Source organism: Apteryx rowi, unplaced genomic scaffold, assembly GCF_003343035.1.
Source record: "Apteryx rowi isolate R43461 unplaced genomic scaffold, aptRow1 scaffold_50, whole genome shotgun sequence".
Taxonomy (NCBI): Eukaryota; Metazoa; Chordata; class Aves; order Apterygiformes; family Apterygidae; genus Apteryx; species Apteryx rowi.
In genome coordinates this window covers 1,382,134-1,398,576 of record NW_020450761.1, presented here as the reverse complement: position 1 = coordinate 1,398,576, position 16,443 = coordinate 1,382,134, and the positions used below count along the sequence as shown (strand labels likewise).

Sequence of the window (16,443 nt, the reverse complement as noted above, 5' to 3'; positions counted from 1 at the left end):
TTTTTTGGGTGTAGGGGGCTAGTAATGTTACCTCTGAGCAGGGGAGCAGCATGGCAAGAGGCACTTAATTTGAAATGCTTACAGACTGTGTAGCTAAAAAAATCAATAAGTAACTGGCAATTCATTATGGAGAGAGGTTGTTTTAAATTTAGAACTTTGTTTTAAATCTAAAATATCTTCCTTCTTATTTATTTCAAGAAGAAAGAAAAAAAAAATCCCAGCAACAACAAAAATACAATTCTAGCTCCTGGATATTCCTCAGTCCATTCCAGAGATGGACAATACTCTGTGTCTGTCAGAATAAACCACTTCTGCTTGGGGGTGACATCATAGTTTTTCCCAGCCTATTTGATGAAGGAGTATTCTCATTAGACTCTGAAAAGGAGACATATGCACCACGTAAAATCCAGATTCCATCTCTCCTTGGGATTTAGCCTTATCAACAAAGTAAATAATAAACAGAACAATACACATTGCAACTGAGGCTTTGCTGTTCTTAAGATTCTTTCGGGAGGGTCTCTCTGCCCCAGCCCATAGATCCTCTGCCCAGAGAGCCACATCTGCTTCTTTCATATCCACAATGCGTCAATAACAATCAGTCAGCAGCTTAACTTGGGCATCTAACACCTGTTAAGAAAGAGGATCAATGGGAGAGCCTATAGCTTGGCGACACTGGTGCTTTTTAGCCAGCTCTGAATTGTATAGTAGAAGCCTGTCTAAAAATGGTAGACAAAATGAAAATATAACTTGCATATTGACCTGGAAAGGTATTTTAGCCCTTGTCATTATAATGGATGTTATATGCTGTTATATGGGAAGTTACACACAACTATGCAAGTTATATGTGATCACGTGTTTTATTATAAATAAAATGGTGTATATTCCAGAATTCGTGCTTGACAGTTTGAGTTTGTGACAAGACCTAAAATAAGCATGTGAAAGGATAAAAAATTACGGATCTGAATCAAGGAAGTCAGGGAGGCCCACTCCGGCTGACAGCATTGATGACAAYGGCAGCATTAGCCCAAGGCTGAAGATTTTTGATAATCCCACCCATAATGACTGACTGGAAAGTTGCCAGAATTCATAAAAATGTGTTTATAATTTTCCTATTCTTCTTTATTAACTTGACATTTAGATTCATAACCCTACTATATTAATAACATTAATTAAAAAATGAATTGCCATCTTCCTGTTTTCTTTGACACATGGTTAAATATGATATGCCCTTCCCTTACTTAAGAAAGGCCTTACTTAGGCCTTTTAGCCATGACACATTTTATGTGTGAAAGTTCAAGAAAACTAAATTTGAACGCTGGGATAGGTAAACCAAGCATCTTCACTTGAACTGACCAACCTTCCAGTTTAATTTGACAGGAACAGAGTCCTGTTCATTTACTACCTTATTACTTTTGCAAACAAATCTCTTCATCCTTTGTTAAAGAAGACTTTATATAAAAGATCACATTCTGTTTGCCAACCTCTCTGTAGGCACTTAAATATTATTTTTAATTCTTTAAATTCAATCCTTACTCAACAACTACAAGAGTAGAAACATCTGTCATTTCTTTCTCAATCCAGCAATCCCTAAAGAGCCTTGTCCTGAAATAAAGAAACACAAAGGCTGATTTTATCATTGTGTTTGGCAAAATGTGACCACAATGTTTTCTGCAAGTCAGAAGCCCTGACATTCYTTCAGTAAATCCCTGTTGAGCCACAAATTGCACCCTTCTATGGAGCCAGAGTATCATTGAAAACAACATCTACCCATCTATCTATACATACTTACACACACAAATAGTTTACAAGATCATTGGCAATTTCCTTATCCCAAGCCCATAATGTTTTCCCAAACAAAGCATTTATTTAATTTTTTGCAATGAATAAAATCAGGAAAAGATTTAGAAATTATAGTTTTCGTGCTCCATGTAAAGAGGTGCTGCCAGAGTTTCAGTATTAAAGCTACTGCGGCTTGTGAATATTCCGGGCTAGGTGAGCAGGGGAATGCACTGCTATCTTGTCCTTCCTAAATACATATAAGAGCAAAAGTCAGCAGTGTTTATCCCTCTCAATACCTCTCAGCGTGCCTTGGGATGGTACGGAGAGGAGAAAGAAAGACAACCTTTGCATGTGGTTAAGAGCAGTCAGAGCCAAAACATCAGGGAGATCATTAGAGAGGATGGAGCTGGAATGGCAGTGAGAAGAAAATGAGGACAAAATACTTCTGTAATTTGCCAGTAAGCAAGATAAGTGGTTTAAATTAATTACTTGCTTCTGTGATCCCTTCTTTTTTATATGCTTTTATAGATACATTATTTACATTTAATTTCTTTACATTACAACGAAAACTCTACAAGCATCGATCTTGTGCTCTGGGTGACTGCACCAGAAACTAAAATCATAACTATAATTGTACGTTCCTTGCCCTTCCCCCTCCCAACAGCCTTACATTAGAAAAGAAAACCATCAAACCAGAGAGGATACTGTTAGCTTTGCCCTTGCTCTATTCTCAGCAACTGTCTCCATCTTCCCCTTGCAGGCAACTAATTACATTTTCCCCCTCTGACAGCTCCCCTCCAGTTGGGTCTGGTTCCCCGACCTACATTCTCTTTTCCAGTCTGATGCTTGCTTAGGTCCAGTAGCTGGGCAATTGAAAGCACAAGAGAGGCAAACTCTTTGTGCTCATTTCTGCTGCCCAGACCCATTCTCATTCTCTTACAGGTCCCAAAACAGCCTTTACAGCTGTATTTTGGGTGAAGTGCTGCACAGACCTGGATTGAAGTTTCCTCAGCACAGAATAGATATTAGGAGAATTTAGTAAGAAAAATCTAAAAAGTTATCTACCGAGCACGTGCTGTTTTTCAAAGACCTATTAGTTAGCCAAATTTGAGAGAATTTTCACAGAGCATAGAAATGACACATTCCTTGTACAAAGGTCTTGTCTCTGCAAATCTCAATTCTCCTTTTTAAAACAAAGCCTTGAATTTCTTTTCTTTTTTTTCCTTCAAAAATTCTATAGAAACTTTATTCATCTGCTGTAGAAAAAAATTCCAGGTTGACAAAGCACATGTATAATAACAAAGAGTTTTGTTGTGGGAAGTGTTACACCCTAATTTTCAGCAATGCCACCAGCCCTACCTGTAATATTTTAGGAATAGTTAGAATTACAGAAAAAGGGGATTTTTTTCAATTAAAAAAATCATTTTTATCTGACATGATTTTTTTAGCTAATATTTTACAATTTAACTTGTTCCAATCTCAATATCATTTTCAAATCTCAAGTGGGGTAGTGAACTATCCAATAGAAATTGAAGGAGGGCATTATTCTATTTTTAAAATGGAAGTGTGTCTCCAGAGGGGAATTGGCTTTTAAAAAGATAGGCTGCCCTAAACTTTGGCCATAGTGCAATATCCATATGATACATCATTAATGCATTGGAGAGAATGTTGCTGTTTACAGCTAAATTACAAGGAGGCCTCAGTTTATTGAACTATCAGTCCCTATATGGTAAAAAGTTACCTCAATACAAAGAAGAAAATACAGAAACAAACTGTTCAGTGCTTGTAGTGGAAGCAAGAAGGGTCAATATTTTTATTCTTGTCTTTCATAAGAGGAAGAACAGGGAGGGATGAGAGTCTCATGTTTGCTCAGTTGCATTTTATTTAACAAAAGTTCCTGATGTTGCAAAACACTGTCATTGTTTTCGTTAAATAATTAAGGCTGTCTAGGAATCTGTTTCACAAGCCAGGTGCAAAATTAAAAAGTTCCAGGTAGGAAATAGGAGATCACTGTATTCTTGAAAGCAAGTACATACCAAGTGAAGATTATGTAGCAGCACTTACTAAGTTTTTTAACACCTTCCAACCAAAGTTGAAGCAATGAAACAAGGCAATTACACAAGGGCAACCCCGAACACAAGATGTCAGTGGTCATGCCCTGCCAATAATGTTCTGGGATGAAGTGAAGTTCCTGATAAAGTAGAATAATTTAGAAAAACTTTAAACCATCATCTGCATATCTACACTTGCATTTTAAATCAATTCTCTTCAGTTGCCTCCCATCCCATATTTAATTGTGGCTCACTTTGCACAAACATGCATGTGATCAAGATTTATTAGAGGAAATATCTGAAGAAAGCACATTTCAGTCTGCTGGGTGAGCAATCCTAGAACCTTCATCTTAACTTTTCAAGTCTTTCTGACAGTATGCAATGTAATAAGGGAGCAGAAGAAAAAGCTCATAAGTCATCTGCAAACAATAATTGCATTCTGGATGTTTAACTGTAATGTATAAAAAAAAGATACGAGATTAATACACTCAACACCTACTGAGCATATTTAGAAATACTGGAGGCTCTCTTCAGTTACTCCTTGATAACTCCTCAGACAAAATGAGGCTTCATACAGAATTAGGTGTTTGCTTGGAAAATTACAGCTATTTTTGGAGATGTTCTGTAGTGAGGCATTTGGCTTCACCTATCACAGATTCAGTTTCAGCCCTTCTCTTGACTATAATGTGCATTGCACTTCACCACATTTGAGAGCTGTGATTTTATTTGAATTTATGCCTTTCTTCAGATGTGGTTTCATGGTCACTTTAATCTAGCATAAATCTGCACTACCACAAAAAGGAGTGGCCCTGAGCTTCCTTCTTTATGTTGCTGTTACATCCTTTCTGCCCTCATGAGGTGGGATTACTTCATGTGGAGAAGAAGTTGTAAAGGACCTTTAAATATCATTTAGTCCAACCCCCCTGCTCAAGCAGGGTCACCTAGAACACGTTGCACAGGATCGCGTCCAGGCGGGTTTTGAAAGTCTCCAGAGAASGAGACTCCACAACCTCTCTGGGCAACCTGTTCCAGTGCTCTGTCACCCTCACAGTGAAGAAGTTTTTCCTCATATTCAGATGGAATTGTCTGTGTTTCAGTTTGTGCCTGTTGCCTCGCGTCCTGTCTCTGGGCCCCACTGAGAAGAGTCTGGCTCCATCCTCTCGACACCCTCCCTTCAGATATTTAAACACATTGCTAAGATCCTCCCTCAGTCTTCTCTTCCCCGGACTAAACAGGCCCAGCTCTCTCAGCCTTTCCTCATAGGAGAGATGCTTCAGTCCCTTAATCATCTTAGTCGCCCTCTGCTGGACTCACTCAGGTAACTCCATGTCTCTCTTGTACTGGGGAGCCCAGAACTGGACACAGTACTCCAGGTGCAGTCTCACCACAGCTGAGTAGAAGGGAAAGATCACCTCCCTTCACCCGCTGGCAATGTTCTTCCTAATGCATCCCAGGATACCATTGGCCTTCTTGGCCACAAGGGCACATTGCTGACTCAYGGTCAACTTGTCCACCAGGACTCCCAGGTCCTTCTCTGCAGAGCTGCTCTCCAGCAGGTCAGCCCCCAGCCTGCACTAGTGCATGGGGTTATTCCTCCCCAGATGCAGGCCTCTACGCTTCCCTTTACTGAACTTCCTGAGGTTCCCCTCTGCCCATCTCTCCAGCCTGTCAAGGTCCCTCTGAATGGCAGCACAGCCCAAGGGCTGTATCAGCCACTCCTCCCTGTTTTGTATTGTTTGCACACTTGCTGAGGATGCACTCTGCTCCATCATCCAGGTCATTAATGAAAATGTTAAACACTATTGGCCCCAGTATCGACCCCTGGGGGACACTGTTAGTTACTGGCCTCCAACTAGACTTTACGCCACTGATCACAACTCTCTGAGCTCTGCCATTCAGGCACTTTTCAATCCACCTCACTATCTGCTCATCTAGCCCATACTTCCTTGATTTGCCTATGAGGATGTTATGGGAGACRGTGACAAAAGTCTTACTGAAGTCAAGGAAGACAACATCCACTGCTCTCCCCTCATCTACCCAGCCAGTCATTCCATCATACACGGCTGTCAGGTTGGTTAAGCATGATTTCCCCTTTGTGAATCCATGCTGACTACTTTTCCAGCCTTTTCCAGCCCGTCTTTTATGATTCCATGTGTTGACTAGGAAGGAGGGATTATACTTTAGTATAAATCCAAGTAGCAGCAAGTCCACCACAATCTGTACTTTAAAGTGGATATGAACTATGTTTGCTGCTCCCTGTAATAAAGGTAGATGGGAGAGCCATTTATAACTTCCTTCTCCCTGTTTTCCCACCCACCTTCCCAGTGAAGAGAGTGAAATCAGGATGAACCAAGGCTTTTCTCAGACATCAAGACATGACTGATCTTTGCTCAGATTCAAAACAGGAAAGTTACTTCACTTTCTCCATGGACATCTATGCACAACTATCCATAATCCACATTTAGAACTAGAAGTATTACATGTAGTCAGCCTTTCTCCTATTCTATCTGTTCTTGACAAAATGAAAAGAAAGAAAAACATTATTTCTCTCTTGACAGTATATTATGGTTTTTCCATAGGTAAAATTTAAATCAGAATGCTCAGTACCAAACTTTTCTGTCACCTCAAAAAGCAATATCCCTAATTCTTCCTATGAACTTCCAATCACACTGTGCAAAATACTACCATAAACTTGTTGCTAATGCATATACCTCACAATTGCAGATTTCTTCTAACGCTGATAAAATATTCTGGTCAATTTTAACCATGGAAATGATGTTTAGAATAAATATTATGAAAAATTTCATAAATCACTGTCTCCACCTCAAAGTAGATATACACATTTCATATTTATGCAATTTATTAAAAAATACAAGGAAATCCTGAGATACTCTCACATATCCAGCCAATAAGACCTATACAGAAAAAATTTCAATCTTAATGTTATTTCTTCAGTAGCAAGAACTGATTTATAAAATAATAAATTGTACCATTATGATAATGGATGTAAATCCTACAGATTAGCTAGAAGTTTTGAGTAATGAATTCTATTTAAATGTTTTACTATCCATATATCATTTTCCCCTAATATTTACATTTAGTAATTAATTTCACAAAGAAAATGCAATTCATATGCTACTGTCTGATTAGGAAGTTCAAACATGGCTTCCTACACTTAGTGAGAGTATATAATGATTATTGAAAGATACATACACGAATTATGGTTCAGGTTCTCAAAACTAGTTTGCACATCACATGAAATAAGATTTTGCAGTTGTTGGTCTTTAAGTCCAGAGTGAAGTGGGCATTTTTTAAACTCTTCCCTAAAGACAATTGTTATTCATTTGAAAAAAAAAACCCTAATATATAGTATATTACTCTTCATATGCAGTCATACTCAACATTATCTGAAGGTTAACAGAGTTTATTTATTAATGCTCCAGGTTCTTTCAATTATGAATCCTTCCTAGAATATGGACTTTCATAGAAGGCATTTCTACAGTATTCAAATTCTGACAGGTGACAAAGAACAGAACACTTATGAACAGAGTAATTTGTGCTTTGAATGAGTAAATAACTTGGGTTTTGAATCTTTGTCTCAGCACCTTCTGAAACTAGGTTCCAAAATTCTCCCAAACCTGTACATATCCTTACTAAAACATCTAGAAAAAGTAAATACTACAGTGCCTTGAATACAATCATTAAGTGTTCTTGCAATATTCTTTTGAACATTTGTGAACAATTTTTTTTAATTTAATGAATTCTACCCAATATCATTTAAAACTCCTTTGATTCTTTTATATGCATMTCAGCTGATTTGACCAGATATTGTAGTGAGTGAAAAATAGGTGTCAAAAATTACTGTATATCAACAGGCAACTCTCTCAACATGAACATGAATATGATTCTGGCTTTGGAAAAGGAAGGAAGACATAGTTTTGCAGTTTTAAACAGTTTGCTTAAAATCTGTACTAGGAATGCCAACAAAGAACTGGGGAAGTTTCTGAAAAAGCTTCTTTCTGCAAGGAATCAGAAATAGAACTGCATCATATCAATTCCTAGGAAGGTTCCAATATCTATCAAGATCCAAATACCATTACTTACATTCATTCCCTAAGAGACATTTGAACTGAAGCCATTTCTAAACATCCAAACTCAGCTGACCTGTTTGGAATCATGTATCTCCCATTACAACACTGCATTTCTGCTAGTCACGCTCTTTTTGTGAATTATAATTCACTGGGCTCTAGATGGCTCCGATACCTTGTTCCAGGGTTATCAACAACCAAACTGCCTCTGTTTCCTTTCAACTCCATCATCTCTGGTATCATCCAGAGCCGACTCTCCAAAGCCCAACTTTTGAAAAGACCTATCCCTTCTAGCAGAAGGAGGAGGAAGTATGTCCCCTCAATGTTACGGAATGCATTTGAGGAAGCCCTCACAAAGGTAAGGATAGTGTTGGCCTCTGAGATTTCTTCTGAAGCTCATAAGTCAAGTCCACAACTTCTCCTTCCTTTACACGTTGGGAAATTGAGGGTTGGAAGAGAAGGGATCAAATTTGTCATGGTAAACATCTGGTGTCACCACTTCATCTGTCATCCATCTCAGTCACTTTCAGATAGGAACTTAAAGCAGATGTTTTTCTTAAATCGCTCTGGAAGTGCATGCTTAAATTCAATAGTTAATATTGTGATAGTCACATACAGAATTTTGTCTCACTGAATCATTCCAATCAATAAGCAATGGGACAAAACAGAGGTATGAAAAGAATGGTTAGGGATCAAGTTATTCATTTCCTTTCACACAAAGAACAAGAGCATGAAACAAAGCTGTCAGGATGCAGATTCAAAATGAATAAAAGATGCTACTTCTTCACATTGTTAAGCTATGGCATTCCTTGCCCCAGGACGTTGTAGAAAGCAGGATTGGAAAGATTCAAAAAAGAGAAGTTTAATACATGGAAATTACTGAATATATGGACTAAACCTTGAGCTAAGAAAGACCACTTCCACAAATTGTGGAGTCACATTTTTCACACTTGAGCTAAATCACAAGAGTCAGCAAACCCTGAGTGCAAGGGCTGAACCTCACACGGGGAAAACCACCTTCCTGATCGTAGCATTTTCCCTGCCAGGTAAGTGTGGACACTGCTGGAAGCGGTATAGCATGCTAGGTGGGGCTTTTATGACCCAGTATGGCTGCTGTTTGAACATCTCTCAGCCATACAGTTTCTTGTATGGCCCTGCACTTCCTCTCTTTCCCTCTCTCTGGCAATAATCTCTACTCCTTTTCATGTCGTCTACTCCTCAGGAAGAGGGGGGAACATCACAATTCTAAGTGAGACCATGAAAATCCCATGACGCTTCATCCATGAACAGTGTAAATAATTTCCCTTTCTGTTTTCCTTTTGTCCTCTATAATGGAGAACAGCTGGGAGAGAGATAGATGCCAAAAGGAATGGACCTTGTGTGAAGGTAGACACTGGTTAAAAGTTGAGGTATGAGAGTCTTCATCAATGTGAAAAGTAAGGAAGGTCCATCAACTAACTGGAAGAGGCTTAGGTTGAGAGGGTGTTACATTCGCACTGTTTGGGAAGATTTTTTTCAAAATGGCAGTCCTATGGCAGGCATCATTTGTTTGCCTGTAAATATTTGATTTTCCTCTGGTACGATAGCTGTATCTCCCCTAACTATAACAGAATTATTGTTGATTTTTTTCCTTTACATGACTGAAGTTTCTCTTCTGTTGTAAAATGATTATTTGAATCTCAATTATTTGGAAACAGGCCTTTCCAAGAGGAAGAGAAAATTACTTCTGAAATATTTAGAACATCACTGTACTCTCCACATTCACAATGCATGTTTTTCGTAAACATAAAAAGAAAGACATAGTTAATTAAACCAATGTTTTACAATGAGATCTTCCATTCAAGTTGTGTAGCTAGTGAAAATTGCCATGCATGGCTACTGCGATCTCACTGTGTAACTCTACTTAGAGTATCATTAGAGTGGCATATCATAAAGTCTTCTCTACCCTTCCTGCTAAAACTAGCAGCAGTTTGTCACTTTCAGCTTCCACTTGCCATATTTATTTTACTAAAACAAAGACCATCTTAAAATGTCATAAGAAATGATCATATTTTCTTCTGTTAAAGTTTTGTGAATAATTCATTCCACAGTCAAGAGTTTGTGCACCTAGTTTCAGCCTGGGAGGAATTTTTATCAGATGTATAAACTCTGGAAAATATGGGATTTTAGTGGAAATGCTATCTTTAAATTAATTATAGCAGTGCTAGCAGGCACCATTATACTGTAACAGTTTATGAAAATTCCCAGATAGCAGTAGATTATATCAATTGTAATATGACTTTTTATGTTATGCTCTACAAATACTCATAATTTTTAATGGTTTCAATGTGACTTACATAAGAATCAGCATGGAAGACACCAGGAGGCAGCTTGGGAGAAAGCGTCAGCAGTCACCGCTGACTAATTTGGCTTCATTGGTACTTTCTGAATCCTGCTGCATTTGGTCATGCTTTTATTTTTTTTCTTTTTTGTCTTTTTTCCCCCCGACCGACATGCCAGTAAACAATTCTAGCTCTCTAAAATCCATCTAGTCACAAAGACAATTTCACCAGTGCAGCTGATTAGTACTAAATGACAATTAGTTTTCTCCCCAAAAGACGTTTATTTTGTAGTGTAGACACAAATATTAAGACTAGCATATACTTTCCAGCATAGAATATCAGAATCATAGCATTTAAGTTGGAAGAGCCCTTTGGGGATCATCTATTCCAACCGCTTGCTCAAAACAGATTCAATCAGATTGGGTTGCCCAGGACTTTGCCCAGGCAAGTTTCAAGTATCTCCAAGGATGGAGATTCCACAGCCTTTCTCTGCAACCTGTGTCAGTGCCTGACCATCTGCATGGTGAAAAAGCTTTTCCTGATATCTAATCAGAATTTCCCGTGTTGCAGCTTGTGACCATTGCCGCTTGTCCAATCAGTGTGCAACCTTGAGAAGAATCTAGCTCCATCTTCTCTGTGTACTCCCATTAAGTAGCTGTAGACAGCAATATGATCCCCCTCAGCCTTCTCTCCCTCAGGCTGAACAAAGTCAGTTCTCTCAGCGTGTCCTCATACCCCATGTCTGCCAGCTCCCTGACCAACTGTATGTCAATGCTTTTGTTGTAATGGGGAGCTGAAAACTGGACATAGCACTCCAGATGTTGTCTCACAAGCACCAAAGAGAGAGGAAGGATCACTTCCCTTGACCTTGGATGCACTCTTGCTAATGCCCCGTATGCAGCTGGCCTTCTTTGCTGCAAGGGCACACAGCTGACTCACGTTCAACCTACCCACCAGGACCTCCAGGTCCTTTTCTGCAAAGCTGCTTTCCAGTTGGTCACCCCCCAGCCTATACTGCTTTCTGGGGTTATTTCTGAATATACTGAATGTGGGACTCTGTATTTGCTTTTGTTGAACTTCATGAGGTTCTTGTTAGCCCATTTCTCCCGTCTGTTGTGATCTGTCTGAACAGCAGCCCTGCCCTCCAGCCTATTAGCCACTCTCCTCAACTAGGTGTGACCTGCATACTTGTTAATCAGTATTGCTCCAGTTACAATCCCCAGTGGATGCCAATCTTAGCTGGCCATCAGTTGGACTTTGTACCACTGATCAAAACCCTTCAAATCTGATGGTCCAGCCAACCCATCTTATTGTCTGCTTATCCAGTCTGTATCTCACCAATTTGTCTATAAGGATATTGAGGAAGAACAGCCTTGCTAAAGTCAAGATAGACGATATCTGCTTCTTTCCCTTCATCTGCAGAGCCAGTTATCTCATCACAGAAGGCATGATTGGTCAGGGAAGATTTGCTCTGGATACATAAATCCATACTGGCTGTTCGTAATAACACGTGCTTGGGAATGACTTCCAAGAGATTTGCTCCATAACCTTTCCAGCATCCTTGACTTCACCTAACAGAGGTGAGGTTCATCTCATTGAGTCTAGATGACACAGTTTAGATGTTTACTTTAGGGAGAGATGAACTATAGATTAGAAATGCCTATTTCTCACCCCTGGCTGCAAAATGAATTCCCATAAGGACATCTACAAGTGGGCAGATTCTGCTCCACATACATATCTAATGTCCAGTGTTTTTATTCTTTTGGTGTGCAGGCAAGTGTGGTTTGGTCTTCACTCCAGAACTGTTTAGCACACATCCTACATGTGTAATAATACTCATATCCAGTTCAAGGTTACCCTTCTTAGGACAAACTCACTGCTTACATTAACAGGCATAATATCAGTATCTGCACAAATGCTGAGGCAATATCCACGGCTATACTTTTTCTCTGGATAAAGTATGTTCTCCTCTGGTGGTGCTGCAGCTGACTAATGCAGAAAAGAAATAGGACCTGTTTGGATTTATAGCACAATTAGATTCTCAATACAAAATTTGGACCCAGTGGAAGCCAATGGAAAAAGTCTACCTACTCAGTCCATCTCAGTACCTATCCTTGAGGTTTACAAAGCTGAAGGAGTGCAATGACAGAGCGAGAAGCTTCTACAGCTGTTTTTGCCCAGACATACATACATAAAAAGGTCGCAACACAAAGACATGTGTAGCTAGGAATAATCCCTATGCATTCCTTGACAAACTTAAAACATGAATAGTTAAAATGTGTAGGTTGTTAAGGCCAGCACCACAAATTTAAGGACAGTCTCTCACAGACAATTTCAGAAAAAAATTATAATGCATTTTTAAATTTGAATATTCACAATAAATATCCCCCAGCTCTCTCTAACCTTCTGTATCTCTGCTACTTTTAATTTTAATAAATCAGTGAAAATATATTTGCATAACTTTCATGTTTCATTAGTCCTAGGGAAAAAAGAGAGAGAGAGAGAGAAAGATGACTTCAATATTTACAAAAAACATCAGCAATTGTATTACATCTCAGTGTAAATGTTCATCATCCTGCAGTTCACAAAAATAGCCCTTTGAAATTCACTTTTTTTTTCTTTCCCCTTTCAATGCATTAGAGTACAAAAATGGTTTAAAGCACCATGCCATTATTTTAGAGCTAAACAGTTAAATGTTTTATACAGGAACATCAAACCATATAAGCTTCAAACATCCAACATTTTTTAATGGCTTTCAGATAAAACAATTTATTTATGCAATTAACAACAACATGCAATTTCTAATAATTAGCCAATAATAGTTATCCACAAAGTACTTTATAGAATTGCCTTCTGAACTGCATTCATTCTGTAGGGAAACACTGAAAATTAGACTATAAAATTACCAGAAAATGTACTGCATTAACAAGAATTTTCTGTATTTTGTTTCCCCTACAGATTTATGGGCTTGAATATTTGTAAACATTTGGTTTCAGGGAGAGACATCAGGTCCTATCATCTTACATTTACGCAAAGAAATAAATACAACAGCAGTAATTTCCGAAAGATTATATTTACACCCACATTTTTCAGCAAAAATATGTGCTATCTCCATGTTGCTGTTTTGCAAACTGCACATTTCCCAAAAATAGTCATTAGAGTTTGATTTCAAATGATAATAAGTTTGGAGTGTTCTTAATGGCCTTATGGTTTTTGAGCATTTTGAGTTTGCATTTTTGAGCTTTTCCTGACAAACATGAGGGCTAGATACAGGATTATGTCAAACTTGCATCTGATTTGAGACTTCAAGACTTAGAGCTGAAGCACCCTGCTAGTTTATAATAAAGTCAAGAAAGCTGGGACCAGTGTTTGGGTGGGACAGTTGGGTGCTCTCAGATCAGCAAGGCTTATATGGCTCCATTTAAAACAAGTCAAAGGTTCACAGGCGTACAAACCTAGAACAGGCTCTCTCCTCTGTTATATATGGGCTACAATAGAATTAGACTATTCCTCTCGCTCTTACTGGTGCAAATATATTTCAGGGAAAATCTAAAGACCTTTTATGTGGTTCTTCTTTTAGGTATGGTTAATGGTCAGAACGAATGCCAGAAAGAAGGGGCCAGAGGCTATTTTCTGACATTGGTAAGTTGGTATCATTAAAGCACAAAAAAAATTAAATATTTATCTATATCTGGATAAACAGATTTATCTCTCAGATATCTACATTTCTGATGCATCTGGACTTCTGGAACCACCTTCTTCTAAGCAAGGTTCTGAGGGTTGTCTGTTGTACAACTGAATCCACTGTAGACCAGCCACGACATAGAGGACAAGTGACAAATAATCATTCTATCAACATATTTTCTCAGTATTAAAGGATATGTTAATCCAATAACATTGCAGACTTTGAAGGACATACTTTATTTATTTATTTGTATTACCACAAAAGAAAATATTCTTTTAGTGGTAGTGCTATTGTGTGTCTGCCGGCTCAGGAACGTGCTGAAATACCATTCAGCTCTAGAAAGGAGGGCCCGTATAAAGCCAAAAAAAGCAGGTCAAGAATTTAAAACTGAAAGTTAAACTTTACTTTGAAGATGACAGGGAATAGTGATGAACTGGGGTAGCTGTTAGGAGGAAGACCTGAGCTGGTTCCAATTAACTTGAACCTTCTCTGCCTTAGAAGATGTGGCTTCTGACTGTYTGTCAAAGTTTCTCATAATGGTTGATGTGGAAAGAGCAAAGGTTATCATCTGGGACTTGAGGGAAAAAGGATGGGGCAATGAGAAGCAATGAGGAAAAAAAACATATAATCAGGAAGAAAAAGAAAGGGGAAAAATAACATGAATATCATTGAACAATGAGACTTAGAGGAATTTATAGTTCAAGAAAGAGTTGACAAATGTAGCGATAAAAGAAAGTTAAATGTTATTTCTGTTATTAAAATTGTATTTTACAACTATATATGCATTGACCCTGTGGACTATTAATTTTAAAGATATTTTCTTGTGCATTAACAGTATTCCTGATTTTTCTGACAACAATCAGAACTAATCTGGCCTTGGGCAAGGGGAATGAAACTCAGGATATTCTGAAGAGGAAGTTCCCCCACTACTCCAGGAGTTGCCATCATTTCCTCTCTCTTGAACCATTATAAACATGCTTTGCATGATAACCTTCACATTCTTCCAACAATTGCTCTATTTTCTCAGYTGATATCACATCTGGGAAAGTCACAATGTGCCTTTGAGTTCTTGGGACTCTTAGGGCCTGTGCAGATTCCTTCTGAAAGTGTTTCTGAATTGATCTTGTCTCATTCAAATGCATTTACTTTCTCATTTTCTGGAAATAAAGGCAGATTGCAATATAAAAAGATAGTATTAGAGTTTTATTTAGACTTAGCTAGGACTGTAACTGACAAACTGAAAAAGATCCTGAAACCAGAAATCTGTTTATATGATGTGTACCATATTTTGTTCCTAGTCAATACATCAAATCTATTATCCATTACCACTAACCAAAGGGGATGAACTAAGCGTTCAAGCCTCTTAACCTGCATAGTATATTTTCCTAGTGTTGGTAACTCTAAAATACATTGGGGGACAAATTATCCCAATTATCTGCCATAGAAGGTAGAATTCATACTTTTTATTTTATCAGGGGCCTAATTTAAGATCCTTAAACACTCCARCAAAAAGGTTGCCTCAAAGAGGGTGACTGAAAGCATATAACCAAGGTGTCAGTAGCTGCTCTTTTGACATCTACTTTCCTCATTGCCTAAACAAGAAGCTTAAGCTTCCAATTTAGCCATCTAAGTACTTGTCTTGATTACACAGTCTGAGCATCTTTGATCATACAACCATACTTCTGTCATTACTCTCAGTTTCAGCAGCAGCAGCAGCTGGAGCACTCAATTTTACATTCATAGCTAGGACATTCATTCCAGCTAGGACAGAAGCAAATCAGCTAATTCTATACGTCTGAACTTTACTCTTTTACTACCAACATACTTCAAAACTTCCCGTGGAGCCCAAGAGTGAGAGATGAAGTAAAGGGGTTTACATTTGGTCCAGTTTGAGTTCACAGGACCCCTCAGTGTCAATTTTGCTTCCAAAATAGGTGATTTAAAAATTCCTGAAATAGGGAAATTGCTTAAGAACTTCTAAAATGTCATTGTGATCATTTACACTTGCCACAGTCCTATGGTATATTTTATCTCTTACCTAAACTGGGGATAAGATTATCTGATAAGATAGAAAAAATTTGGTGGAAAAAATGGTGGGTCTTAAGAGCTCTTTCCTTTCTATATGCATACATATATATGTGTTAGCTTAGACATATATATATATGTATCTCTCACAGGGAGATAGGAGAGAAGGGTAGTGATGAAGCAAATTCCAGATTAATTTGACTACCACCTATCTTCTCCAAGGATGTCCCTATTCTTTCATTAAGAAACATTCAAAGGACATCACATTTTGCCTAACGTGGTAAAAAAAGCCTTCAACATTCTTACTGACAGCTTTTAAAAGCAATTATTTAGTTAGTAATTTTTCCTGTTTCTAGTCTCACATTTATGTATAAAATCACTTTGTTTTTTCTGGTTTTCCTTGAAAAAATAACTGGATAACTGACCCAATATAAATAGTCTGAGCAGCCAAATACACTATCTTTTTTGGCAGATACCGTAAATGAATGACTGAT

The 16,443-nt window shown here is 38.2% G+C and overlaps 1 non-coding gene across 1 annotated transcript; it reads right to left on the bottom strand.

Annotated features, from left to right (window-relative positions):
- Positions 1-8,805: 8,805 nt before the first annotated feature.
- Positions 8,806-8,972, bottom strand: LOC112972806. Its single transcript, XR_003255795.1, has one exon. It is a non-coding gene; the product is annotated as a U1 spliceosomal RNA (small nuclear RNA).
- Positions 8,973-16,443: the final 7,471 nt, after the last annotated feature.